The sequence below is a fragment of the Urocitellus parryii genome, chromosome 15 (genome assembly GCF_045843805.1).
Source record: "Urocitellus parryii isolate mUroPar1 chromosome 15, mUroPar1.hap1, whole genome shotgun sequence".
NCBI lineage: Eukaryota > Metazoa > Chordata > Mammalia > Rodentia > Sciuridae > Urocitellus > Urocitellus parryii.
The window spans coordinates 2,763,746-2,790,484 of NC_135545.1; the positions used below are offsets into that span (position 1 = coordinate 2,763,746).

General features: G+C 58.8%; 3 pseudogenes; 1 reads left to right on the forward strand and 2 right to left on the reverse strand.

Annotated features, from left to right (window-relative positions):
• Nucleotides 1-2,544: 2,544 nt before the first annotated feature.
• Nucleotides 2,545-26,739, reverse strand: part of LOC113178458 (leukocyte immunoglobulin-like receptor subfamily A member 6) — a 51,696-nt pseudogene continuing 27,501 nt past the window's right edge.
• Nucleotides 4,261-26,125, reverse strand: LOC144250425 (leukocyte immunoglobulin-like receptor subfamily A member 6; annotated as a pseudogene).
• On the forward strand, nt 9,469-21,776 carry LOC144250426 (hsc70-interacting protein-like; annotated as a pseudogene).

The window sequence follows — 26,739 nt, forward strand, 5'->3', positions numbered from 1 at the left end:
CTTTGCAGAAGCTGAACTGTAGAACTTCCTGGTTGCCCTGCAATCCCAGCATCTCTGGAGACAGAGGCAGCAGGATGACAAGTTTGAGGCCACCTCAGCAATTTAGTGAGGTCTAAGAAACTGAGCAAGAGGCTAAGCCTGGGGCGAGAGCTTAGTGGGAGAGGACACCTGAGGTTCAATACCTGGCAGCAGGGGAAAACCTCCTGGTGGTCCTCATCCCCTGCCCATGTACCTGTGAGAAGGAACACCCTCTTCTGGCCCTCCGTTTCCTCGTCCTGAGGAGGTCATCACAAACCCTCTCCAAGAGGGCTTTGGGTCAGGGGTACAGGGTGCAAGGGAGGGGCTCCGTCCTGGCTAACCTGCAACCTCCTTAGGAGATGGGGTGGCGAGGCTGGGACCTGAGAGGATCCTGGCTTTGTCCCCAGGTCCAGGTGGACGATTGCTGTGTCCACTGAGACCCAATGCTGGGCGCTCTGCCCTTGTCCCAGCTCTGCAGGAGAGGGACCTGCACAGCCCGCCTGCTGGGGCTTTACCAGAGCCTGGCTGACCTGGACGGGACGGGCCAGCTCCTGCCCCCTGCAGCCCTCGGGTCTCCCCTATGTGGGACAGAAACCCTGAGAAGCACTGTGAAGCTCCCTGTCCAGGGCACCTGCTCACGGAGAGACAGAGCTGACCATGCACTGCTGGACACATGCCCAGCCGCACACCTTAGCTTTCCTGAAAAGCCCATGTACAGGAACTGCCACCCCAGGGGATGATGCTGGGGGACTGGGCCAGAGGAGCTGGCTCCAGGTGCACCCTGGGGGCTGCAGGAGGAACCCAGGGCCAACAGCTTGTCTTCTGCAACAGCAGGACAGGAGGAGCCCAAGGCCTGCAGGAGGCGGGCAGGGCCAGGCCACAGCAGGCACCTGGGCTTCCTCAGAAGTATGCACATGTCCAGTGTTAGGGACAGCCCCTGCTGCAGAGCCCGCAGGCCACGCTCCCCTGGCGTCTTAACCCTCTGCAACAAATAGGGTGAAACCCTGGCCAGGGGCACCTGGGGGCGGAAGGGTGGCCAGGACCCTGAGGGCTGCAGCTCCTTTCCCACCTCTCCAGTGTCTGTTAGGGCTGACCCTATCCAGCACAGGTCTAGTGGTCAGGAAGTGGACCCCAGGTGCCCCAGGGGGAGAACACAGCTGGAAATACAGGGCCACCCTGGGAGCCCACAGGCAGGGGGTGGGAGTGGAGAGAACAGGAATCTAAAACAGTCACAGAGATGCCCGGGGCTCTGCTGACAGGGAGCAGCTCTCAGAACAGAGGGGCATCCCAGGAAGAGACTTAGAGGGCCACCAGAGGCCGGAAGGGCTGGCAGGACACGGGATGGGCCTCAGGGGCGCTAGGGATGGCACCGCGAGGGCAGCTCTCAGCTGGAGGTTGCAGCAGCGGAAACCTCAAGACTGGAAACGAACCAGGACTGCAAGGTCAGAGCCTCAGGACCAAGGGACACAGGGGTCACCTCTGCACCTGAAGCACCAGGAGGAGAAAGGAGGACACAGAGACCCAGTGGGAGGACAATGACAGGGGGTCCCCAGTTACCATCAGACCAGACCCCAGACCCAGGACCTCAGAGACGCCACCCAGGACCAGGCAGGAGAGCCACTGAGCACCTGAGCTCAGGTGCAGGAATCCAGGGTGACGATGGCCACCAGCCCACCTGCAGAGGGACGGACACAGGTCTGCGGACCACGCAGAGACCAGGTGGGCAGGACCAGGGCCGGGACAGAGAAGGAGGAGAGCAAAGAGCACCCGCCCCACACTCTACCCTGGGAGTTCCCCTCAAGGTGGAGGGAGAGAGCGGCTGCTCATGCCCACGCTGAGGGGCTCTGCCTGCAGCCCACCTGCCTTGAAATGCTAAGCCAAGGTCCTGGGGCAGGAAAGTGCACGCCATCAACCACTTGCACTACCAGTGAAGGGAAGGCCTGGAGGGTGCCTTACCTTCATTGATAGTCTCTGCACTATCAGTGGACTCTCAAGTCCCTTCATTGAAATGGCTCTGTTCACAATGTCACCATGGGCAATACATGACCTAGTGATTCCATGAAGAGAGAAACCCTGCAGGACCCAGGGAGCCATGTCAGGAGGTGACTCTAGGTGACACTGGGATTGATGCTTCTCTATACTCCAGGAGTAAACAGAGATGTTTGGATTGAGCACCACGACCTGGTGACATGGTGCTACCTCTGCATGTGGAAGGTGAGAGGAAGGGACGTGGACAGTAAGAGCAAACACACAGCAGGACTCTCAGGGTTTTAATGTGATTTCTCACAGTCATGTCCACAGGACCAGCACCTGTTACACTGTCCCTCAGACACCAGCCTGTGGCTTGCACGTCCCGTGTGTCAGGGGCATCTTCACAGCTCCCAGTGGGGACTGGTGTGTAGAGGGTAGCAGAGAGCGGTGGGCCAGCCCTGGGTGTGCACAGCATGGTGGGGAAGACTCTGCAGCCAGCACCCAGCTGGTCCTGCACCCAGTCACCTCTGCTGCCAGGACAGTCTCAGGTGCGGCCCCACCTGTCCAGGTGGCCTTCAGACTCCTGAGGGTCCTTCCTCTCCCAGCTCTGCACTCTGAGTGTGCCCTGTTCTCTCCTGTTCACCTCCTGGCTGCATCTCGGGTCCCTCTCTGGCTGTCCTGAGCCTGAAACAGCAGGATCCCGAGGACCAGCAGGACCAGGCCGGCCACGCCCATCCTGATGAGGTTCTGCACTGTGTAATCCTGGGGAGGTGAGGCTGGGAAATGGACACAGAGGTCAGAGGTCAGGGAGGCCAGGATCCCCACATGTCCACCCAGGGCAGCCACCTCCCCTGGCCAGGACGTGACCCTCAGAGTCCAGTCCCAGAGCTGAGAATCCTCCCGACTCCCCTGAGCTGGGGTCTGAGCTGCTCTGCGCTGGTCTGATGGTCTCAGTGGCTCCTGAGAACCAAGTAGAGGAGGGGACCTGTGACCTGAGGAGCCCCGTCCTGCCTGGGACCCACCTCCTCGCCTCATTCTCACCATAGGAGTCTCTGGAGCCCCTCTGAGCCCTTCCTGGTCCTTAGGGTCCCCTCTGCTCCTCTCCCTGGTCCTTCACCCTCTCTGTGCTCTGGGAGGTCAGGACTGTGTCTGAGTCACGTTGGAGCAAAGTTCAGCTGAGCCCCAGAGCAACTGCATGACACCGGCAAGTGTCAATCATGTGACAGGCACCACCACCCCCTCCACCCACCCAGGTATGAGGACACTGAGGCTCACCCAGGTCCCCAGCAGGAAGCAGCAGAGCGGGGCCTGAACTGGGGGAGTCTGACTCCCAGTCTCCTTCTCTCCACCAGAGCTCAGCCCTGAGCTGGAGGGAAGGAGCCTGACACCCCGATGGCCCTGAGCCCCTGCCCTGCTCAGTGTCACTGTCACTGCACAGAGGGGACAGAGCCCTGCAGATTCAGGTCCTGGAGGCTTCCCTGGAGGCCCCTCTCCCAGCAGGGCACAGCCAAGGTCAGCCTGAGAGGCACTTGAAGGTCAGGGCCAGGCCTCTCCTCTGCCCTGGGAGAAACTGAGGCCCAGAGGGGAGGGGCTGGTCCCCGTCAGCATCTCCAGAGGGGGCTGCTCCCCCTCAGCTCAGCCCTGCCCTGGACCCCACCTCCCACCAGAGCCCCTCACTCACCACTCTGGGGTCCTGGGTCCATGGGGGTGAGGGGCTTGTCCTCAGGGCCTCCTGGGGTGGGTGGGAGGTGAGGGCTGGGCTGCCTGCCCCCCACTTCAGCTGGCTGCTCCTCCCCAGGCTGGGCCCAGAGTCACCTCTGCCTGGACCTCACCCTCACGCCTCCCAGCCCTGAGCCCTGGGGCCCGGGTTTCCTGACCCTCTACACCCCTGAATCTTGTCCTCTGAAAAGTTTGAAGAGGAAGCAGAGATCCACTGGGACAGTCAGAAGAGCTAGGTCACAGTGGGGTGGGGAGTCCTGGGTCCCTGTGAGGTATGCGGACTGAGGGACCAGCCTTGGGGATGGTAGGGTCAGGTCCCCAGAGGGTCCTGGGAATGGGGAGAACAGGAGGGTGAGGGGTGCAGGCTGCCCCTGGGGACTGTCTCTGCCCATCCTCCTATACCTGCCTGGCCTCCCCAGGTCCCTCCTGTGCCCACCTGCACCTTCCTGATTCCAGTGGTGGGTGGGTGCACAGGCTGGAGGACCCCGCTGGCCCCTCCTCTCTGAGGGGTGAGTCCCACAGGCCGACCCTCCCTAGGCCCCTCACTCCCATCCCACCCAGAGCTGTCCTGGGCAGGGCCCTGAGGGAATCCTTGAGCTCACAGAGGATGGGGTCAGGGTCACTCACCTGAGACCACCAGGTCCAGGGGGGCACTGGGCCGTGACAGCAGGTAGGGGGATGAGCTGTGAGAGCCATAGCACCTGTAGGTCCCCCCGAGGGCTGGGGTCACAGCTCTCATGGAGAACTCTGCCTGGTACCATGGGGCTCGGTACTCTGCTCTCAGACGCAGGGGGGGATCAGCTGCCCCCTCCTTGCACAGGAGGAAAGTGTCCATCCAGTTTGACTGGCACAGCAGGGTGACATTCCCTCCTGAGGACACTGTGGGCCCTGGACACACCGAGAGGGAGGGTGTGTCAGGGAGCTGTCCTAGAGAGAGGAAGGAGGGTGAGGGTGGCCCCAGCTTGTTCTGAGCTGAGACCTCCCCAGGCCTCTCTCTGAGGACCCTGTGCTCTCTGTCTGTCTCATTGTCTCTGATTCTTCCTGTCCCTGTGTCCCCTGTCTCTGTCCTCTCTGCCCCTCCCTGTTTCTCTCTCTCCTGAGACCCCACATCACCCTGGCCATCACCTCCTGGGGCTCCCCAACAGGGCTGTGCAGAGGCTGGGTCCTGACTGCACCCCTGGGCTCCTCACCTGAGACCAGGATGTCCAGGGGGTCACTGGGGGCTGACCACTCAGAGGAGAGGCTGTGTCCACCGTAGCACCTGTACTGACCCCCGTGGGAGCTGCTCACAGGGCCCAGCAGGAAGTCGGCCTGAGAGAGCCCAGCCTGGGGCTGCTGGGCAGGGCGCTGGGGGAGGTCCTGTGTCCCCTCCTTGGACAGAGCGAATCTGTCATAGGTGACATCTGAGTGACACTGGAGGGTCAGGTTCTCTCCAGGGGCCAGGACAGGGCCCTGCTGGGTCAGGAGGGAGGGCTTCCTGGACACCCCTGGAGGAAGAGGAGCCTGGGCTGAGGGCTGGACCCTGCCAACCCCTGCCTCCCCCTGTCCTGGGCCTCCAGGGGCCCCTCACACCAGATGGTCACTGGCCTTCCCCAGGAGATCACAGAGCCTGGCTCAGCCCACAGGGTGGGCTTGGGGAGGGTCCCTGCAAGGGGATCAGAGGCTGGGTCCCAGCACAGCCCCTCAGATCCCAGCCCTCAGCCCAGCCCCCTCCAGGCTCCCCAGCCTCAGCCCCAACTCTGTTCTCCACCCACTGCCCAGGGTGGCTCCTGGTCCCCAGGAGGAGGACCTGGACAGCTGGGGACACTCACCTGCCTGCCCTCGGGTCCTGGGGCCCAGACTCAGCCCTGGAAGAGAGTTCCTGTGAGGGGGGACCCCTGAGGCCTGAGCAGGCCCTGTCCCCCCACAGCCTCCTGGGCCCTGGGTCTCCTGATGGCCAGGGCCTGGCTGTGGGCTGGGTCCCCCCAGAACAGGGTGTCCCCTCCCTCCTTCACATCTCACCCAGGCAGAGCAGGGCCGTGAGGGTGGGGGTCATGGTGTGTCCTCCCGTGGTCCCAGGGTCCAGATGGAGGAGGTCACAGAGCTGGAGGACAGACACACACAGGGTGTGGCCACTTGGAGGCCGGGTTCTGCCTGTGTGGGGTGTCACATCAGCTGCCCACAGGAAGGGGAACTGCCCTCCCAGAGCCTGGCTCTTGTCCCCAGGACTGGGTGGGGTGGCCTGGGCTCCCTGCAGGCGGCTCAGACAGCACTGCTGCCCTCTCACCCCTTCTGCTGTCTCCTGACCTGTCCTCGTCCCTCCAGGGCCAGGACACAGCAGCTAACTCCCTGGTGCCCTCCTGAGCCGGCCCCTTCCAGGTGAGGGTGACCCGGGGCTGGTCCTCTTCCCAGGGCTTCCCGGGGCTCCCTCAGCCCGTCCTGGGTACAGGGTTCTGGTCCTTGCTGGGCCAGTCGTCTCCCAGCCCTGGAGGTGCCCTGGGGAAGGTGCAGGTTCCTGCTGCAGGTGGGCGCAGAGCAGCAGACCCTGAGCACCTGGCTGTGAGCCAGCTGGAGCTAGTGTGGGGACAGAGGGACGCAGGGGCCAGGGCAGGACCTGGGGGCTCCTGGTCTAGTGTGGGCCTGTCTGCTGAGCAGGTCCTGTGTGAGCTCTTCTTTCTTGTTCTCAGGCAGCAGCACCCCCCCCCCACCCCGTCTCCCTGGAGACCCTCCTCTGTGGGTGTCCTGCCTCCTCTGTGTCCTGTCTCCCCCTCTGCAGTCCCTTCTTTGTCTGGGCTCTGTCCTAACCTACTGGGCAGGGCTGTGACTAGTGGCCTGAGTTCTGGTGAATCTGCTCTTCCCTCATTCAGCTGTGGCCTCGGGTCCATCCCTGTGTGAGCAGAGGGGTCAGCTCATGGCAGAATGCACTGTCATTCTGTAAAAAGGTCACCTCTGACTCAGTCTGAGTGTTTGGTCTGGGATTTGCCTGTATTTAAATATTCCTGTCAGTTTTTCAACCAGGTATTCTCAGAAGGGCCTGGGTGTGACTGTCCCTTATCCCACCCACCCCCTATGAGAAACTGGGCCTCAGTGATCAGCCTTCATCCCCCTCCCCTTCAAACCTTTCTTCCACTCCCTCCCCTCCCCTTCCTCCCCTCCACACCCCTCCCCTCTCCTCCCTCTCCTCCCTCCTCTCCCTCCCCTCCCTCCCCTCCCTCCCCTCCACACCCCTCCCTTCCCCTCCCTCCTCTCCCTCCCCTCCCTCCCCTCCCTCCCCTCCCCTCCCCTCCCTCCTCTCCCTCCCCTGCCTCCTCTCCCTCCCCACCCCTTGCTGCCTTCCCTCCTCCCTAGCCTCCCTGAACCTCTCCACCCCTCCTCTCCTCCCTGTCCCCACTCCTCTGCTGTTCCCTGGTCTCCCCTGGGCTAATGGGGACCTGTTTCCTGCACCCCCTGGGGCAGAGTGGCCTTGTCATCTACCCTCTTCCAGCCACTGGGCTCCTCACCTGGACCTGCAGGAGTCAGTGACCCTCCCCAGGGGATTCCGACTGTCACCAGGGAGGATGTGGCCAGAGCAGACCCAGGCTGACACAGCAGCACCCTCAGGTGGGCCTCACCTGTGGGCTCTGTCCCCTCCCACCTTAGTGTGGAGACCCACAGAGGCTCCTGGGCAGGGGCCTGGGCCTGGATGCCCGCTGCCTGGGTCTGAGGTCCCAGGGCTCCTGTCCCCTGAGCTGTGTGCCAACCTTGACCCCAAGGCACCATCCCAGAGCCCGCTGGCCTGTCCCAAGCGTGTGTGGCAGAGGCTCATCCTGCGGTGCTGGTCCAGGTACATGTCACAGGGGGACCCCGGGGTCCCTGAGGCCCAGGTTCCTGTGGGTCTCCTGCAGGTGGTGATGGGGGGCGGCTGAGCAGCAGATGGCTCCTCTTCTGTTTAGGTAAAGGGGAGGTGAGCTCTGCCCTTTGGACACACCTGGAACCTGGGGAGGGCCTCGTGGAGGGGAGCTGGGAAGAGCTGCCTTCAGAACAGGAGCAGGCCCAGGGGACCTGGGCTCCATGGAGCAGAGACGCTGGTCCCACCCCCAGGTCCCTCAGGCCTGTGCAGTCTCAGAGTCGAGGTGGACGGTGGCAGGTGGCCTCGACCCACACAAGAGCAACCTGACATCGCCCCAAAGATGGTCGTGAGTGACATCTGCCTGTGGACGGCGACTTTCCCCTGGGTGTGGACCTGTCTAGTTCCTTGTTTTAAACCCCATCAGAACTGTGGGGGCGGTCACTGAGCCCCTGGAGTGGGCAGCAGTGTTCCCGCCCACCTGCCCACGACCACATGGACCCTGGCTCCATGACTGTGCAGTCTGTAGGGACGGCCATCGCCCTGCGCTCTAGGGACCTCCCAGTCTTCCTGTGACCCATGTGCTGGTCTCTGCCAAAGCCACTGCCTGAGGGTCCGTGGCCTCTCCTGGAGGACCCCACGCAGCAGAGAAGGGCAGGTGCCCACCCTGCCCAGGGCCGCAGCGGGCTGCTCACCCAGGGTCACCCAGGGCCAGCCTAGAGGGTGTGTGAGGCACTCAGTGGCACAGCAGGGTTCCCGCATGGAGGTGACAGCAGGGCCAGCGCTGTCCCTGCTGATGGTGCTGGGGATGCTTTAGTCCAGTGCCCGTCTGTGGTGTCCTGTGCACATAGTAGTGGGTGGAGTCATGTAGGGTGGCCTGTCACCATGGCTGCAGTGACATGCTTGGGGACTCCGTGCTTCACCTCCACAAGCTGGATTCCTTGGTCTGCATGACCCTTTTCAGGACGGGATCCTGTCAACCTGGGGAGACAGTGAGCCTCACAGTGACCATGAGCTTGGGACGCCACCTGGTCACGTCTGCTCTCTGCTCTAGTGGCCCCCACAGAGGGTCCAGGGCCTGTGGCTGGGTTGGAGCCCCTCACTTCATGGGTCACATGCTGCTCTAAAGGCCACTCTTAGTGTGCCTCTGACTTCAGGGCGGGAAGGTTTGTCTGTACAGAGGGGTGAGGGTCTGCCCCAGGTGACCTCACACCTGATCCATCACTGCTCAGGGTGAGCGTGCCTGACCCTCACAGTGTCCCCCAGAGAGCTGGACTCATCGTGTGTGGGTTACAAAATGCCAAAGAGCCGTGTGTCCCCCCGTGGTGGAGGGGCCTGAGGAGCAGGCAGGCTGCACCTCCAGCACTGAACCTGGGAGGGGGCAGCCAGGAGGGGCAGGTCCGGCTGCCCCTGATTTCCACCCAGTGACAGTGGCCGTCCTCTGCCCCTAGAGCTGAGTGAACACCAGCACACAGGCCAGAGCCTCCTGAGTGTCTGCAGCCAGCCAGGGTGTGGGGACCTGGTGCAGCCCAGGGCAGCTCCCAGAGGGGACGTGGAACACGGCCCCTGCTCCTCCCAATGACCTGCGTCCTGTGTGTCCTTCCTGCCACGTGGACAGCTGCCCTCCTGGACCAGGGTGCAGGACCTGCATGAGAGGCGTGAAGCCCTTCTCCTGGGGCAGTGGCTGTGGTTCATGCCATCTGCTCCACCCTGTCCATGGGACCCTGTGCTGCTCCTGGACATCTCCTGCAAGGTAGGGTCCCCTGCGTGTCCAGCAGCACCTGCATCTAAGGTCCTGGCTGAGGTCCCGGCTGAGGTCCCGGATAAGGTCCTGGATGAGGTGCAGTCTGAAGTCCCCACTTAGGTCCACACAGGACACCGGGTCCCGGCTGAGGTCCCGGCTGAGGTCCTAGCAGAGGTCCAGGCTGAGGTCCTTCTGTCCTCTCTGCTGCAACATGTCAGGTGGGTACTGGCTGCAGCCTGGCCCTGGGCGCCCTGAGCCGCTGGAAGGGCTGCTGCTCCGTGTTCCCTGCGTGGTGTGGTGCCCTTGGCCCCTGTTGTAAGGTACCTGCAGTCACTGGGCTTAGAAGGGCCAATTTTATACATTTATGTTGTTTAGGTATTTCCCCAAATTTTCATTGTTCGGTGATTATAATCGCCTTTTGTCTCCCTTTCTCAACCCATTTGCTCTGGTTTTGAAATGCTACCTGGACTCACTGGTTTTTTTCTGCTCCTCCTTCCTTCCTGTTATTGGGTGGGTTTCAGTTGTGCAGAGGGGCAAGTTAGGTTGTGGCACGCCAGGACATGCATGTGACAGCTCAGATGGGTCTCACTGACCAGGACCTCCCCCTCAGCCCCTTCCCCATCTATGTAATCCACCGCAGTGGCTGCCTTAGTCTCTCTTTTTCTTCTTCTTCTTTTTTTTCCCGTGTGTGTGTATGTGTGTGTGTGTGTGTGTGTGTGTGTGTGTGTGTGTGTTTCACCAGGGATTGAAAACTAGGGTGCTTAACCCCTGAGCCACACCCCTAGCCCTTTTTATTTTTTATTTTGAGACAGGTGCTTGTAGTTGCTGGAGCCTCACTAAGTTGCTGAGTCTGGCTTTAAACTTGCCATATTCCTGCCTCAGCTTCCCGAGCCTCTGGGGTTACCGACTCGCACACCTCCCTTAGTCTTTTCCTTTATTGTGTTTGTTTACTTTTATGTGGTGCTGAGGATGGAACCCAGGGCTTGCACATGTTAGGCGAGCGCTCCACCACTGAGCCACAGCCCAGCCCTCCCTTAGTCTTTTTGACATTTCTTTTCTTGTTTATTTCCCCCCTTTCTCTCTACCTTTCTCACTTGAATGAGAACATGCACTTGTTTTTCTGAGTCTGTCTTTTGTCACTTAACGCGATGCTCTTCCCTCCATCTCCTTTCCTGCAAATGGCATGATTTCCTCTTTATTTATGGTGAGCAAACTCCACCCTGGACATAGACCACTTTATTTTCCACTCATCTGTTGAGACACCCAGGGTTACTCCATACCTTTGCTCTTGTGCAAAGTGCTTGCTCACAGGTGTGCTCGTGGCCATGTGCCCTGCTGACCTTGATGGTCTGAGAGGTGCTGGGGCTGGGGCAGCGGGAGGGTGGGGAGCTCCACCCTGAGTCCCCGCGGCTGAGCTCACCTGCACTCTCAGGGACAGAGCAGAGAACCCAGGCCCTGTCCTGTTTGGAGACTTCATTGAAAGCTTCCTTTGATCAAAGTCACTTCATTTCTGTGCGTCACCAGCTGGATGCACTTTCCCATCACACGTTTGCTCACTTGCCTTGTGACTCCTCCCCTTGCCTGTTGGTGACTAGGAGAATGAAGTGGCCAAATGTGGCACATGGTTGGGGACCAGTTACTGTGACTGGGAATCAGGTGACGTCCAGCAGGTCTGAGATGCTCCTGGCCATGCATGTCAGGCCCCAGGCTGGACGTGACACCCAGCTGCATGTCCATGGGCTGTCTCGTGCCTGCTGGGGTCCCTGTGTCCCTGTCCTTGCAGCGTGGGATCTGAGTGGTGTCCTGGGCTAGTGGAAGGCCAGGGTGGTATAGACACTGGGCTCAGTGGGAGGCTCCTGTCCCTGGGAGGAAGGAGGAGTGGCTGTCCCCTGCCTGAGCTTGAGGTCCTTCAGCTGGGCGTAGGTCACACCCTGGGGGGCACCAGATGCAGCCACCTGGAGTGAGGACAGAGTGGTGACAGGTGAGGGTGGTGTCTGGGGAGCTGGGGCCTGGAGGGGACAAGACCCACCTGGCATTCCTGCAGGCTGTCCTTTCCCTCTGATGTGTCCTTCATGACCAGGAATGGTCCTGACTTGGGGACATAGGGGACCCCCCCACACCCCTATCAGGAGTGTGCCACGGGGCTGCAGGTGACTCCACAGGGTCTTCATCTGAAGTGTCCTGGGGAGGGGACAGAGCAGGCAGCTCCTCGGTCCACTCTGGCTGTGCCCCTCACCTCCCACTGGGAGCCCCAGGGAGGAAGCCGCTAAGAGGAAGGGCCACTGCGGCTCCTGGGGCAGAGCCTCGTCCTGGTGGCCAGCCTGTGCCCTTGGCCCTGCCCAGGCAGCACGTGTGGAAGCCCACGGAGGAGCTAAGCCCTCAGCTCCTGGCAGGCGGGAAGCAAAGGGAGCCAGGGAGGGCCAGGGTCCCCACGTCCCCTCAAGGGCTCGTCCCCAGGGCCCACGTCCCTTCCGCCAGGCCCCACCTCTGAGCTTCCTGCACTTCCCATAGCACCACGGCGGGTGGCCAAGGCTTCAGCATGTGGGCTTCAGGGATGACCAAGGTCCACCCACTTCCCTGTGTGGGTGACGGCTGCCCTGGGAGAGGACGCCCTGGGTGTCATGCAGGGGGAAGTGCTGGGCACCCCATGCCCTGGCCTTGAAATGTTGGTGACTTTTTCAGACCTCACTTCATCACATCACTTCTCCTGTCTCCGCTGTGCAGACTTGGTGCGTCTGGGGTGGTGTGCGAGTTGTCCTCCCTGCACGGACAGGTTCCCAGGACACCGACCCACTCACCCCACTTTCCCTGTCCACCTTCAGCTTCCTTCTGCCCTGGTTACGTCTGGAACTTGACCTGTCCGAGGTGGGTGCATTTGGACAGGGGTCCGAGTTACTGTGACCCTGCCCTGCTCGACTGCCCACAGCCTGGTCCTGAGGCTCCTCTCCCTCCTTCTTCGCCCTCCGGCCTCGGGGACAGCCCCGTTTCCCCCTCCTCTCCCCCTCTCTTTCCCAGCACTGTCAGGTAATCCTCATTTCTTCTTACGTCTGCACCTATTTCCTGCCTCCCCTCTGATCACTTTAACGACATTTCACGCTTTCTCTCACCTTCTTACACTACTTTATGTCACTCCTATCCCCTCCGTGTGGCGTTCATCATTAACACAGCAGATGACGTGGCGGACACCTGCTGTCTAACGCCTGATCTGCTGCTGCCGATGTGAAGTGCTGACCCCCATTCCCACAGAGGTGGCAGGTCGTGTGACAGATGTCACATAGACACTGGGTTTGCATCTGAAGGCGGCACATCTGTGGCTGACATTAGAGGGCTGTAAGTTCCAGGGACAGTTGAAGGTCACAGAGGAGAGATCTCGCTGTTGGGAAATACACCTCCATCAAGCAACAGTGACCCTCATGCCACCTTGATCTAACTCCACCTGAATGTACCATTACTCCAACTCAGAACAGGGAAGTCAAACCCCCAACCAGCCACCAGGACCCAGGGAGAAACAACTAGAGGCACCTCGGCTCCCACCCTGACGTCTACACACATGTCAGAATCAGGGAAGTCCCCTCACTCAAAAGAGAAGTACACACCCAAGATACGCTTAGAAAAGAGCCAGGGGACTACACCTCAGCTGATGCTCACTTCCAGGGTCTCTGACAACAGGAGGAAACACGCATCAAAACTGACCCCCAAATTCAGGATCCCCCAACAAAGGATGCCAGAATATCAAAGTGGAAGAAATTCCAGAGAAAGATCATGAGAAACTGATGATTAAAATGTTCAATGAATAAAAAGATCTAAGCACTGAAACAACAGGGCGAATACAGGATATAGAAGACCATTTCAGTTAAGAAGTAGGATTATTGAAAAGGAGGATCCCGCAAACTGAAGAGATGCGCTTCCTGAGAGAGAGGGGGGAGGGCCTGGGAAGTCCCACCTGCTGCTCATGAGCCTAAACAGAAGGAAACATCCAGGAAGAGAAATCAGAGAGCAAGAAGACAGAAGCAAACAGAGAGAGAGGAGCGTCAGGTGAGGAAAGTGGTGCAGGAATCGATAGCGAAGGTGAAATGGAGCCAGACGCTGAGGCCCCTCAGGAAATGGGAGGAGAAGATGCAGAGGTAACCGCGGAGATGATGGACCAAGCCCAGGGAAGGAAGGGGCTGCCGGGAGCCCTGAATGGTGGCAGCTACAGGAAGCCCCAGGGGCTCTCAGCTGAATCCTCGCTTGGCCACTCTGCAGGCCGAGAGAGCCAGGGTCTTCATCCAATTGCAGAAGCCAAATGCTGCCGTTCAAGACTGTGACAGAGCCATCGAAACCAACGTGATTCAGCTCCGCCTTGCGAGTGGCCAGGGAAAGCCCAAGACGTGTGGCCACGGGTAGGGCAGCCCTCCGTCTTGGCCTTGCCTGTGGGATGATGACCTAAGGCCATGCTGAAAGAAGGTCCACCTCGGGCACAGAAAACGGCAGAACATGGGAGGAGACGTGAGCGAAATCGTGAGGAGCGAGAGATCCAAGGAAGAACGGAGGGGTAAAGAAGGCTCCAGAAGAGCAGAGAGGCCCAGAGGGAGGAGGAAGCTGACCACAGGCAGGAGCTCAGGTCGGCTCTTCCCCAGGTGCGTTCCCGGGGGGATGCCTGGAGAGGCCGGGGGCATGCTGCCATGTTCTTGTAGCCATGCAGGATCCCGGAGTCAGGGTGGCCTTCCAGGACGTGGCCCAGAACCCCGCAAAGATGTCATGATGTCAAAGCAACCCACAGGTTAGGCATCTCACCAGTCAGTTGTCAGCCAAAGTTGGAGTCAAGCAGAATGCCCAGCACACAACCCTCACTGCGGAAAAGCTCCATCCATCACTTAGTGGCTGTGGCGACCTCCGACCTCATCAGGAGAGCTGGGTGCTCTCAAGGTGACCTGCCCCTGAGCAGCCAGGGCAGGTGGAGCACTGCACAGGGTTGGCCATGAGGTGTCCATTCAGATCATGTTTTCCTACTAGGACTTACGAACTTCAAACACTTTTTAAACCTTAAAATATTTAAAACTAGAAATCGTGTTATTCCCTACATCTTTCTTTACTAATCATTTTGGATTTTTTCCTTTGACATTGGGCAAGGCAGACACTAAGTATGGAAAATCCATTGCTGCAGTGTGAGTAAAATAAAGACTCACTAGTGGGAAGTAAATCAATCTCATTTACATAGATCAAAGTGAATTTCAGGTGAATATATGGTCACTGAGACTGAGGCATTTTGGTTCATCTTTAAAAATACACTTTAAATGATTGATTTCAATAAAACTATGGGGACCGTCGGTATTTCACTGTCACCTGGTAGGGGCTGGAAGTCCTGGGAAGGCAGCAGCAGTCGTGCTATTTCATGACCCGTGCCTTATGCAGGTTGCATTTCCATGTTACACTGGGTCGAGGGGCGATTGCCTTGTTGTGCTGCAGTGGAGTTGGGTTACTTAGCTCTGATCTTGTTCAATATATCAAATAAATGTTTCATATCATTTCCTCCATGGGGGAAAAAAGAAAATAAGGAAAGAATATGAAACTTCTGGAGAGAAAGTTCAGGTCACATTTAGAAGCAAACCAGCAACACTCCTTCTGACCTGTCCCTTTAGACCCGACAATCAAGGAGGACTGCAGTGAGATATTTCAAGCTCTGTAAGGAAACAGCTGCCAGCCAAGGTCACCACACTGAGCAACGCTCCCTTTCTAGTTCAAGGAGGGGAATAAAACTCCGTGACAAGGATAAACTGAAAGAATCCATGACCACCTCCCAGAACTAAAGAACCCTCCAGATAAAGTGCACACAGAGGAACTCAGAACCAAATCTGGAAGTCCCCCCGTACAGGGATATCCCTGAAAAGTGATCCACTAAATGAGACCCAGGATGGAATCCAATGTAGCAAGACACCAAGATGGCAGGAAACACGGACACAGTCTATACGAACACTGAATGTAAATGGTCTCACCCCCCATTAAAAGACACAGATGAGCAGAGTGGATCAAAACACAGAGTCCAACTGTATGCCGAGACTCGTCTCATAGGTGAGCACTCACAGGACGGAGGAAATAGAAAGGAAGAAATCTCCACACAAATGAAGATTGAAAACAACAGGAGTAGCTTCTTCTCAGACAAGGAGCAGGTGTGCTGGGCAGCTAAGAGAAGGGGACCTGTTGTCCACCATGGTCCTGAACAAAGCAGTACGGATCAACCTAAGGAGTGAGTCCACACCTCTTACGTCTTCACCCACTGTTAGCTCCCATGACACCGCCTTGTCCCCTTTAGACGTGGTTTTGATGGAACACCATTGACCAGTTAGCACAGCAGACAGTGCCATGGAGATGGAGTGACCTCAGGTTCAGTGGGAGACTCAGCGTGGTGGACCATTGTTGAGGACCTTGTGCTTCTGTCAAAGCAGACTTCTGAGCACCCAGGTGCTGGGTTCTGTGGGAGGCAGTCCACAGTGGTCTGAAAGTGTCCTGGTTTCTTGAATCTCTGCAAGTCCCTGAGCCTGGTCAATCACTGTGTCTATAGTGGACATCTGCGCCCAGGGCTACTCCAGATTCTGATGTGGGTTTCCTGCTCTCCCTGGGACAAGACATTTTTTTTTTGAGCAGGAAACCCTTGCCTCTACCATAGTTCAGATCTGTTTCCCCTAGTGCCCCCGACACCCAAAGCAGAGATAATACATCCCCCTGTGAATGCCACCCATGACGGTCTGTCACTCAGTGGTGACACTGGGCTCCGTCAGTACATACCCTCAGCTTCCCAGGGCTCCCTCCTCCGGCCTGGGCTCTGGAGGCCCAATGTCTTCAGGAGGGACTTTCCACCATGTCCTCTGCTGTCTCCCCTTCCAGGGCACAGCAGGGACAGGAGGTGGGTGAAGTGGGGCCATCTTGTGGGACAGGATGCAGGAGCTGAGCAAAGCTGCAAAGTGAGCAGGATGTGGTCACCAGGACCTTCACACCCTGCAGGTTTGCTCCCTTCTCCCCACAGCAAGGTGACCAGCTTCTTCTCACCCCAACAAGGGGCCGGGGGTGGGCAGCTGTCAGGTGAGACCTGGGTGCAGCACAGGCCCCTCCCAGGCCCCGCTCGGCCCCTCACAGCCCCCTGTGGACACTGCAAGCCCACTGTGGCCATGAGCACCCACACAGACATTCATCACGTCTCACCACCTTCCTGGGTCTGTGCAACTTGTCCTGGGCACCAGGCCCCAGCACATGAACATGGGTACTCACACAGGATGGTGTAGAAGTGAAGTGAATCCTCTACTCCTTACTTGTGTGCTCTTCATCAACAATTCCCATTTAGTAGAGGCTGGGTGACCTGGGCCTGCCCCACATCCACCGTGTCCTGGGGGTCATTTCCACCTTTCCATCACGTTCCCCGGACACCTGGAGCCCGCCCTGGTGCTCCTGGGTTCAGCTCTGGTCACTCTGCCCTTCTTGACCTTAGTGGGCTTCAGTCCTTTCATCTCCTTCCCCTACCTGGGGCTGACCTCAGCCCTGCACAAGGACTTGGGTATGCGAGTGCTCTACCCCAAGCCATGTCCCAGTCCTGGTGAGTTTTCTCTAAGGTTCCCAGGGTGGCCTCAAACCTGGGATCCTCCTGCCTCAGCCTCTAGAGCCACTGGGATTAGACGGGGGGTGTACCACCAGGCTTGAGTCAGCTGTTTAATATCTTTCAAAATTCACTACTTTCTGTTAATTCCATCTGTCCTTTAACTTGGTAAAATGACTAAATATATTATGTAAATGACGATATTTCATTGTCATATCACTACATCAGATCGTTGGTTCGAGGTCTTTGGGGATTACATCTGAACCATTAGGACCCTATTTCTGTGAGAAATGCCTTTGGGATTCTGATAGCTTCGGCCGCGAGTGTGCAGAGACTCTGGGCATTTCAACAGTCCATGAACAAGGGCTGTCTTTCTGTCTAGCTGCTCCTCCCTCCGTTGCTCTCACCAAGTTGTGCAGTGCACAGTGTGCACACCTCCCACCTTCTGGACCACGTCGGTCCCTGGGGGTCTCGTCAAGGTGATCTGGGGTGGAAGGCTCCTTGAGATGGTTCTGGGCCTTTCATTGTTAGTGTTTAGAGACCCTTGTCCTTGACAGTAGCTCCCCTCATGGGTACCAGGGGCCTCTCATTGTGGTTTGATGTGAATTTTGGTAAAAATGAGGGATGTTGAGCATCTTTCCCTTGGGTTTATTAGGTATTTGTGTATTTTCTTTGGAGAAAGGACATTTTTAGTCCTTTGCTTCCTCTTTTTAGGGGGAGGTTGCTGGGGATTGAACCCAGGGGCACTTAACCTCTGAGCCACATCCTCAGACTTTTTATTTCTTATTTTGAGACAGAGTCTCACCAAGTTGCTTAGGGCCCTGCTAGTTTCTGAGGCTGGCCTTGAAGTTGTGATCCTCCTGCCTCAGCCTCCTGAGCTGCTGGGATTACAGACATGCTCCAGTCACCCTGCTCTGTTCCTTTGCCATGTTTGCATTGGGATTCCCTTTGTTTCTTGTCTTTTTTAGTTCCAGTTCTGTGAGTTATCCATGTATTTGGGGATTGATCCCTGATTGGTTGTATGATTTGCAAATATTTTCTCCTGTTCTGTGGGAGTCTTCCTTACTCTAGTGGTACTCTTTGTTTGTGGGGAGGGTACTGGGGATTGATCCCAGGGGTGCTCTACCACTGAGCTACGTCCTCAGGCCCCTTTCTAAATTGAGAGGCAGGACCTCACAAATGTGCTCAGCTGGCCTCCAACTGTGATCCTCCAGCCTCAGCTCTCCACAGAGCAGGGATCACAGAGGTGTGCACCTGTGCCCAGTGACGATGTTGTCTCCTCTGCACAAAACCTGAAAGTTTCCATGAAACCCAACTTGTCTATTGCTTTCCTGCTGTGGCCTGGGCCTGCAGGGATTTCCGCAGGCCACTGTCCAGCCCAGAGCTGTGGCTTTATGTCTGTGTGTCTGGAGGTTGGTCGCACATCCAGGACCCACAGCACTTCTCACCCTCCCTCCCGTGTCAGAGATGGTCCAGGCCCCAGTGGACCCTCAAGTGCAGGCCAAGCACGGCCTCCAGGAAGGGCTGAGGGCCATGCTGTCCCTGGCCGGTCCACCCACTCACTACACAACTGTGAGCAAATGTCACCAATGAAATGAACTGAGGATCCCTGTCCTGCACACGCTATGGAATGAAAAGTAGTAGCTTCTGTGAGTGTTTACAGCACTGTCCTGCTTAGATCTCTCCATGAACTTGTCATCACTCTTCTTTAACGTGTGTGTGTGTGTGTGTGTGTGTGTGTGTGTGTGTGTGTGTGTGACAGCAGGTGCTCAGCTATGGTATGAACCTCATGGAGGTAAGCTGGTTTCTATTTTCATAAATAAACAACTAAAAAATTACTCTAACACATTGGCTGATGAATATTTAATTCCATATTGTGGTGAGATGAACGTGAAACACTTCCATCCCTAGGATTCTACTGACCAGTCCTTGACCACCACAGAGTCTCCTGGTTATCAGAATTGCAAAGGGCTAACCAAGACCCAGGAGGAAACATCTGGTCACTCAGATTCCTATGACATCGTCTGGTGGGTCAGAAGAATCATATTTCTTCCCCTCTCTCTCCCTTCCTCTCCCTCCCTCTATCTCTCTCTCTCCCTCCCTCTCTCTCTATCCCTCCCTCTCTCTCTCCCTCCCTCTTTTTCTCCCTCCCTCTCTCTCTATCCCTCCCTCCCGCTTTCCCTCCCTCTCTCTCTCCCTCCCTCTTTTTCTCCCTCCCTGTCTCTATCCCTCACTCTTTCTCTCCCCCTCTCTCTCCCTCCCTCTTTTTCTCCCTCCCTGTCTCTATCCCTCACTCTTTCTCTCCCCCTCCGTCTCTCTCACTCTCCCTCTCTCCCTCTCTCTCTCCCTCTCCCTCCCCCCAGGGACCAGACAGAAACCCACAGGACAGCCCCAGGGACCCCTCCTCCAGCTGTGCCAACCTGCCCACAGTTATTGCCCAGTCACCAATCAGGGCATTAAGCCTGGATCAAGTTACCAGGTGCCACAGGACTCCTCCTCTGATCATGTCCCTCTGAAAGCTCTTGCATTGTCTCCTACGTGAGCTTCTGGGGACAAGTCACATCTAAACCATCACAAGTGATGGAATTCTTGACTTTAGTCTTAAGAACAGTCTGCGTGTGCTCATTCTGGAGACTAAGAGGTGTGACAGGCCGACCACCAAGAAGGAGGCTGGGGCCTGGGACAGGGGAAGAGAGTTTCTTGATCCTGGGCCGAGACCAAGACTGAACCCGGGAAAATATAAGAGTCAAACAGACTCAGAACATTCTTTATATCTGCTTTTTGAAATGATTCCTGCTAAGTGTGAATGTGGTCCATCAAGAGAAATAAGCCTGGGAGGTTGGGACACAGGGGTGTATGGCCTTGGGTTCTAAGAACTCCAACTTTGAGGTTTTCTTGTAGGATCCCTACATTTGCTAGGGAAAGGGAGAATTCACATTTGGGTGATTTTTCCCATTGAATTCATGCCCATAGAAACAGAGCCCCAAAGGTAGCCTCAGAAAAAACATGAGGAGTGTGAGAAGGTAGAGGGAGAGTGAGTCAGTGAAGGGGAAGGGAAAGGAGGAGGGGAGAGGAGGAATGATCACAAGGGGATGCACCATCCTGCAGGGGGAGGAGGAGGGGAGGGGGATGGGGAGGGAAGGGGGAGGAGGAGGGTAGGGGGATGGGGAGGGAAGGGGGAGGGGGAGGGGAGGGGAGGGGCTGGGGAGGGGGAGGGGTGGGGGAGGGAAGTTAAGGGGAGGAGGAGGACAGGGGGAGGAGGGAAGGAGGAGGGACAGAGAATAAGGGAAAGGAGGCAATGGAGGAGGGAGGGGAGGAAGAAGGAGGAGGAAGAGGAGAGAAGGAGGGAAGGAGGGGAAGAAGAAAAGAGGAGGAGAAGGAAGAAGGAGGGCAATAGAGACAGGGAGAAGGTGGAGAGGAGGAGGAGGGGAGGGGAGGAAGAAGAGGAGGAGGAGGGGGGGAGGAAGAGAGGGAGGAGGAGGAGGAGGAGGAAGAGAGGGAGGAGGAGGAGGAGGAGGGGAGGAAAAGATGGAGGAAGAGGAGGAGGAGGAGGAGGAAGAGAGGGAGGATGAGGAGGAGGAGGAGGAGGAGGAGGAGGAAGAGAGGGAGGAGGAGGAGGAGGAGGAGGAGGAGAGGAGGAGGAGGAGGACAGGGCAGTGGGAAGCAGAGCCCCCGCAAGGGGCACCTGGAGGGGGGTTCTCTGTGGACCCTGGGGACAAGGAGGTGTGAGCTGGGGACTCCCCCCCCTCCCGGGAGCTGGGTCAGTGAGGTCCCCCTGCCCTCTGTCTTTCCCCTCCATGTCTCCATGCCCCTGGGTGTCGGTGCCCCTCTCCCACCCCCTGCACCTCCCTGTCCCTCCCTCTGTTCCTCTGTCTCTAGGTCCCCAGGCTCTGCTCCCACTGGGCTCCTGGGTGGCTCCAGGTCTGCTCCCCTTTCCACAGACGCTTTCCTGAGGTGGGCAGGGGACCCCTGCAGGCTGCCACTCAGCCCAGGTCATGCTGCTGGACAGAGGGGTCCCAGCCAGAGGTGAGAATCAGCAGGAAGGCAGGTGACATGGACTCCCCAGGGTCACCCCAGCACATTTTGAACTTTATTGTAAGTTTCCTTTGATCAAAGTCACTTCATTTCTGTGTGTCACCAGCTGGATGCACTTTCCCATCACACATTGGCTCACTTGCCTTGTGACTCCTCCCCTTGCCTGTTGGTGACCAGGAGAATAAAATGGCCAAATGTGGCACATGGTTGGGGACCAGTTGTTGTGACTGGGAATCAGGTGACTTCCAGCAGGTCGCAGATGCTCCTGGCCATGCATGTCAGGCCCCAGGCTGACCATGACACCAGCTGCATGTCCATGGGCTGTCTTGTGCCTGCTGGGGTCCCTGTGTCCCTGTCCTTGCAGCGTGGGATCTGAGTGGTGTCCTGGGCTAGTGGAAGGCCAGGGTGGCGTAGTCACTGTGCAGAGCAGGAGATTTTCCTAAGTGGGAGGAAGGAGGAGTGGCTGTCTCCTGTCTGAGCTTGAGGTAATTCAGCTGGGTGTAGGTCACACCCTGGGGGGCACCAGATGCAGCCACCTGGAGTGAGGACAGAGTGGTGACAGGTGAGGCTGGTGTCTGGGGAGCTGGGGCCTGGATGGGACAGGACCCTAATGAAACCCTTCAGGCTGTCCTCTCCCTGTGATGTATCCTTCATGACCAGGAATGGCCCTGACTCAGCGGATAAGTGGACAGTCCACAATGGCCCTGATTATGGGCACAGGTGACAGCCCAGGGGTCTTCATCTGCAGGGCTCTGTGGAGGGGACAGAGGCAGGTGATTCCTGAGTCCACTCTGGCTGTGCCCCTCACCTCCCACAGGGACTGGAGGGACCTGCAGCCAGCAGTCAGCTCTCCATGCCCAGCAGAACTTCCAGGGGCTTCTCAGGCTCTGCCAGAGCAGAGGCACCTGCAGGACTGAGCCCTGCCCACCTGTGCCCCTGCCACCTGTCACACCTGCTCCTCATGCATCACCTGCAGCCACCTGGACTCGAGCCTGCTGGACAGGTCAGCCTGTGCCCACTGGCCTCACACTGTTGCTCCCTTGGCAGGACCCTCTTCCTGAGATGCTCTCAGGCCTGTCCCTGTGGTGAGGGCTCTGTCCAGGTCCTCCCCAGGGAAGCCTCCTTGACTGTCCAGTTACCCCTCCTGCTCCTGCCCATGGCCCCCACCCCACCTGGCTCTGTCCTGGTTCACAGCCGTCACCCTGCCTGGTCTCCCCACGCCTGTCTGCCTCTGCCCTGTCTGTCTGTCCTGGGACTGTCCTGTGTCTGAGCACCAGACTGTGTTTGCTGCTGCTGTCCCAAGCCCCCAGTAGAGCCTGGCCAACAGCAAACCCCCAGGAGTCGGCCATCTGTGTGGCTGGGAGGGGGCCAGTGCAGGGCAGGGCTGTGGCCAGGTCCACCTCCTCCTCAGGAGCAGGTGCAGCGAGCTCAGCAGGGGGAGGAGGCAGAAGAGAGAGGCCAAAACCCAGGCCTCAGGGCAGGAGGCCGACCAGAGCCCATCAGCACCATCAGCTGGGAGGAGAGAAGAGGGAAGTGGGCAGAGAGAGGAGGGCGGAAGAGAGGCGGGTCACCTGGTGGCCTTGGGTGGCCTCTGGGGCGGTGACAGCAGTGCTGAGCCCTGTGTGAGGAGAAGAAGGCAGACCTGTGAGGCCTACACGGGCTCTTGCTGGGTCTCCTGGGTGGTCCTGCTGTTCAGGGTGACAACCAGGGCTTCCCATCCTGTGTGCCCTGAGCACAACTGGCTAATTCCCCTGGGACGCCACCACGTCCCCCCCTCCCCACTCACCTGCCTTCCTGCATTGTCCCCGACACTGGTGTCCCAGGAGGAGGAAGAGGGGCAGCAGGAGGAGGGGAATGGAGACCCCCACCAGAATCTTCAGACTCCTTCCCAGTCCTGGGCAGGGGTGTGGACGAGGAGCCACGCTGCTTACCTGAGCACCTACTGTGTGCCAGCCCTGCTGGTCTTTCCACCTGTCACCTCCAACCCTGTCACTCAGGCATCATGGCACTGCCACCGACCCCCCAGGCACAGATGAGGAAACTGAGGCTCAGAGGGGGGTCCCCTGCCCAGTCACCCAGCAGGAAGCAGCAGAGCGGGGCCTGAACTGGGGGGGTCTGACTCCCAGTCTCCTTCTCTCCACCAGAGCTCAGCCCTGAGCTGGAGGGAAAGAGCCTGACACCCCGATGGCCCTGAGCCCTCCCCTGCTCAGTGTCACTGTCACTGCACAGAGGGGACAGAGCCCTGCAGATTCAGGTCCTGGAGGCGTCCCTGGAGGCCCCTCTCCTAACAGGGCACAGCCAAGGTCAGCCTGAGAGGCACTTGAAGGTCAGGGCCAGGCCTCTCCTCTGCCCTGGGAGAAACTGAGGCCCAGAGGGGAGGGGCTGGTCCCCGTCAGCATCTCCAGAGGGGGCTGCTCCCCCTCAGCTCAGCCCTGCCCTGGACCCCACCTCCCACCAGAGCCCCTCACTCACCACTCTGGGGTCCTGGGTCCGAGGGGGTGGGGGGCTGGTCCTCAGGGCCTCCTGGGGTGGGTGGGAGGTGAGGGCTGGGCTGCCTGCCCCCCACTTCAGCTGGCTGCTCCTCCCCAGGCTGGGCCCAGGGTCACCTCTGCCTGGACCTCCCCCTCATGCCTCCCAGCCCTGAGCCCCAGGGCCTGAGACCCCTGACCATTCTCTGCAGTGCCCTGGACACAGCTTAGCTGAGTTTGCAACTGGACTGTGTAGCTCAGAGTGATTCTTGGTTGCCCAAGAATGCAGGACACTGTCTGCACAGAGGCCCCTGAGACTCACCAGCTGGTGACCTGGGTCCTGAGGGTGGGGGGCTGGGTCCCCCAGAGGGTCCTGGGAATGAGGAGAACAGGAGGGTGAGGGGTGCAGGCTGCCCATGGGGACTGTCTCTGCCCATTCTCCTACCTGCCTGGCCTCCCCAGGACCCTCCTGTGCCCACCTGCACCTTCCTGATTCCAGTGGTGGGTGGGTGCACAGGCTGGAGGACCCCGCTGGCCCCTCCTCTCTGAGGGGTGAGTCCCGCTGGCCGACCCTCCCTAGGCCCCTCACTCCCATCCCACCCAGAGCTGTCCTGGGCAGGGCCCTGAGGGAATCCTTAAGGTCACAGAGGATGGGGTCATGGGTCACTCCCATGAGATGACCAGGTCCAGGGGGGCACTGGGCCATGACAGCAGGTAGGGGGATGAGCTGTGAGAGCCATGGCACCTGTAGGTCCCCCCGAGGGCTGGGGTCACAGCTCTCATGGAGAACTCTGCCTGGTACCATGGGGCTCGGTACTCTGCTCTCAGACGCAGGGGGGGATCAGCTGCCCCCTCCTTGCACAGGAGGAAAGTGTCCATCTTGATCTGTGACTGACACAGCAGGGCCACGTTCTCCCCTGAGGACACTGTGGGACCAGGCTGCACTGAGAGGGAGGGTGTGACAGGGAGCTGTCCTGGAGAGAGGAAGGAGGGTGAGGGTGGCCCCAGCTTGTTCTGAGCTGAGACCTCCCCAGGCCTCTCTCTGAGGACCCTGTGCTCTCTGTCTGTCTCATTGTCTCTGATTCTCCCTGTCCCTGTGTCCCCTGTCTCTGTCCTCTCTGTACCTCCCTGTCTCTCTCCCTCCTGAGACCCCACATCACCCTGGCCATCACCTCCTGGGGCTCCCCAACAGGGCTGTGCAGAGGCTGGGTCCCTGACTGCACCCCTGGGCTCCTCACATGTGACCTCAATGTTAAGGGGTCACTGGGGGCTGACCACTCAGAGGAGAGGCTGTGTCCACTGTAGCACATGTACTAACTCCCGTAGGACCTGGTGACCGGTCCCAGCAGGAAGTTGGTCTGAGAGAGCCCAGCCTGGGGCTGCTGGGCAGGGCGCTGGGGGAGGTCCTGGGCCCCCTCCTTGGACAGAGCAAATTGGTCATAGCTAATGTCAGTGTGACACTGAGGGACAGTTTCTCTCCAGGGGCAGGACAGGGCAATGCTGGTCAGAAAGGAGGGAGGGCTTCCTGGACACCCCTGGAGGAAGAGGAGCCTGGGCTGAGGGCTGGATCCTGCCAACCCCCTGCCTCCCCTGTCCTCCCTGCAGGTCACCCTCTCACACCTGGGTCTCTGCCCACAAGGTCGCAGCCTCACCAAATATTGGAGAGAAGGATGGGAATTCCTTACCTGAGACCAGAAGGTACAAGGGGTCACTGGGAATTGACCACACCTGGGGTTTGCTCCTGAAATAGCCGTAACATGTGAATGTCCACCTGTGGGTGCGGTTAACAGGCCCCACGGGGAACTGGGCCTGGAACTGCCCACTGGGTTTTTGCTGTGAGTCCAGGGTCCAGGTGAGGTTGTGTTCTCCTTCCTTCACCAAAATAAAGCCGTCAAATTCCTTCCATGAGGCACACTGGAGGGTCACGTTCCCTCCTGAGGTCACCACAGGGCTGGGCAGGACTGAGAGCCTGGGTTTGCTGTAGAATCCTAGGAGAGAAGGAGGCAGGTGGTCATGGGTCCCTCCTCCCCCATTAATGGGCTGTGAGAGGGACCCCTTGGGGTAGACCCCTTTCCTGAGGCAGAGCCGGGGCCGGGACCCCTGAGTGTCCACTCACCTGTCACCACCAGCTCCAGGGGGTCACTGCGATGTAATGAGCCACCAAGGCTCTGATAGTAGCATTGGTACCCTCCTGCATCCTGGGCAGTCATGGTGGGGATGGGGAACATGGCCCTGTTCCCTGGACCCTGTAAGGGTCTTCTGCATGTGGGGCTCCAGGTCCTTTCCATAATGAGACAGTACTCTTGGGTGTACAGTGATCCCTGACACCAGAGGGTCACTGACCTTCCACGGGGAATGACAGGGCCTGGTTCTGCCCACAGGTTGGGCTTGGGGAGGGTCCCTGCAAGAAAACCAGAGGCTGGGTCCTGGCCTGTCCCTACCCCAGGTCCCACTGCCCTACCTTGTCACCACCCTCGGCCCAGGCTGCTCCCTTCTCTCCTGAGACCCCAGGGGCTGAGCCTGGGCAGGACGTGGGAGGCTGCAGGGCCCTCACCTGAAGACCCCCGGGGGCTCTGTAGCAGACTCAGCCCTGGAAGAGAGGTCCCCGTGAGGAGCTGGCATCTCAGTGTTGGGGAGGATATTGTTCCTTGTGGTCACAGCAGCCATTTGGTACCATATGGACCTAAAACCTGAGGGTTTCCCGGAAACTGGCACCTGGGACCCTCCCCACCCAGCCTGTGTCCCTCCCTCCACCAACACTGACCGAGGCAGAGGAGGACAGGCAGGGTGGACCTCATGGCGCCTGCTCTGAAGACTCCAGCATCCAGAGAGGAGAGTGCAGGCCCTGCAGGTCAGACAGCACGGAAGTGGTAAGCAGGGGCAGCTGCTGGCCCCTGGTCCCCAGAGCTGTGCACCCACCAGATGGGGACGGCCCCTCCTGTCCTGTCTCTGGTTTCCTCAAGGCAGGGCTGAGGGGATTCCACCCCTTGGGGACATCTCAGCACAGATCTCAGGTCCCCCTGACCCTGAAGCCCTCATGACTGACCTTGATGCTGCCCAGCCAGGCCAGGCCCCAGGCCCCTCCTGAGTCGGCCCCACACAGGCTGAGTCCAACCCAGGATTATGTCCTCAGAGGATCCAGGAAGGGAATGTGGGGCTCACTCCTAGACCAGGTGAAACATGAGCAGCTCCTGGGCAGGTGGGTGCCAGGCTCCAGAGGTCCAGCATGGTGGAGGCCTGCACCCTGCCCTCTGGGAGCTGGACTAGCTGAAGGGCCTCAGGGCTGATTTCCCAGAGCACCCCATTCGCTCTATGACCCCGTCCTGGCCCCTTTGGACCTGGGTTTGATGGAACACCGGTGACAGTTAGCACAGAGGACAGTGCCAGGGAGACCAGCTACCCCAGGTCCACT